The sequence below is a fragment of the Vavraia culicis genome, assembly GCF_000192795.1.
Source record: "Vavraia culicis subsp. floridensis unplaced genomic scaffold supercont1.42, whole genome shotgun sequence".
NCBI classification, from domain to species: domain Eukaryota; kingdom Fungi; phylum Microsporidia; family Pleistophoridae; genus Vavraia; species Vavraia culicis.
The window spans coordinates 53,126-55,333 of NW_007360645.1; positions in this window are offsets into that span (position 1 = coordinate 53,126).

The window sequence follows — 2,208 nt, forward strand, 5'->3', positions numbered from 1 at the left end:
GAAATATTTGTCAGAAAGTCGTCTATCCACCACCACGCACCGAACCGAATAAAAAAACACGCTTTCCTGATCAACGAATGCAGAACATTGTTTTCGTTCTACTTTGTACTCTTCATGCATTCTAACAATTTAGTGAATACCCATTTCAACAACATTTCTTCTCCAAGAACATTGCGGCTGAAGAATAAATGAATGACTAAGCGCGCACCTATGATATTTTTCAACGATAATGTTGGATATTATGTAGAATATTCTACAAGTAATGAATAAAATATTATCAGCATATAAAATTGATTGCATTATTTGTTCTATACCCGTTAGATAGAAAGGAAGTATAAATTTTATTTTCTCGAATGTATGTCTTACTTAACATTGTTTTAAGAATTGTATTGGGTGGTTATCTACTGTTAAGATATTTTTGCGAGTTTTGGAGGTTTCAATTGTCTTTTTGTTGCATGACAAAAATAGTAAATTGATTGTCTATTGTTGTCTTAGAGATGACAGACCAGGAACTAACTTTCGAAGACAATAATTGATTTTTTGTGAGTGTTGTAAGAAAAAGAAAAGAGAAACACAGATATTAATAAGCGTTAATATTAGTGTGCTGAATGTCTGCAATTCATATGCCCTTCCAAACAATCTTTTCCGTGTTATGCACTACGTGTTACACAGCCTGGTAATGCGAGTTTATCGATCCACTAAAAAATGCATTTAATTGTATTGTTTTTGATATGTTCAACACAGAACAATAAGCAGGATTTGTTGTATGTAAAGATTTGTTAACCGAGTAATGCACATAAAACAGTGTTTTGTTGTCAAAGTATCTATATCTCTAGCATTTCGGTTTTTACTCCAATGTAATCTCCGGGATACCAAATGAAAAGAAAATAAGTTACGGTAAAAACTACAAGGCCACAGCAATATATCAACTGAACTGTCAATCTGACAAAACATATGTTTGTGTTTTTCCTGGTAAGCCTATCCTCAGCAAATATTGTAACGTGGCTGCAGATCTATAATTATGCTTGCCCATGATTTCTGTTTATCTCGCGCTCCCTTCTAAGTGCATTCTTTGGAATTATGAATAGTTTTGAGTAAATTCTTTCTGCATTTTAAGATGCAATTAACATGCTTTATTATTCGTTCTTTTATTTACATGATACTAAATACCGTATCTGTCTAGTAAACACAAAAATTGCTGTAAGATGTTTGTACATGGTACTTGTATTTATGTTGGCTATATTCTGGCTCGCTGACTCTTATGTTCAGCTCAGCACAGGTTTTGTTCAAAGCCTTCTTGCAATGAGAAAACATTCTGTACCTCTGTCGTCACCACTCTAGTAGCAGCCTAAGATTACCGATCGAATTTGTAGTGATGGCAGGTCACAATAACACGTTTGTATTTACTACACAGCCTATTTGTAGACATAAAAGGAATATGTCGGCGAAGTAGTATTGCCAACACATCATTTATAGTGTTCGATGATATTACTATTGAGTCATATTATGAGCTGAACATGGTTGTTCAAAAATTGTATTCGAAAGCATAATTTATTCCACATAGCTGTGAATGTCATTTACAAAGACAGATAGTGTCCTCTGAATGCTTTGCATTAACATGTTAATATTAACTTATAGAGAAAGTTTTGTTAATATGACTTAGAAAGACTAATTCAAGTGTTACAACACGAAAAAGCTAGCAACTGCTGCGTACACTTCATAAAAGATTGTGTTCATTGGTGCTATAAATGTACTGCAAACATATCATCTTGATATCTATCACATTTTGACTCAGTTATAAAAATGCTGTTTATGGAAAGAGTGAATATAATTTATAAATTAATTTTAAACATTCTCTTCTTTATATGATACATGAGCAAATTGGCGAAAGAAAACCAGTGAGTACTATCCTATCGGTTTTTTATTCTACTGTTGATTTTTGATACTATTTTGCTGCTACCTTGTAATTTACCTGATTTGGAGAGAAGATAAAAAGAAATAAAAAAGGATTGGCGTGCAAATGTTCTTGATACTTTCATTGTGCAGCTGTGCATGTTGGAATGGCAGCTCAAACCATGACCAAAACAAGGGAACGAATGAAGCGTATATTGCACAACATAATATGTACGATAACAGTAGTATAGAAGAGTTGTGTAACATCTACCTTGGAGAAGCGGATGTGGATAAGCAAGAACTAAATTCTGTGAA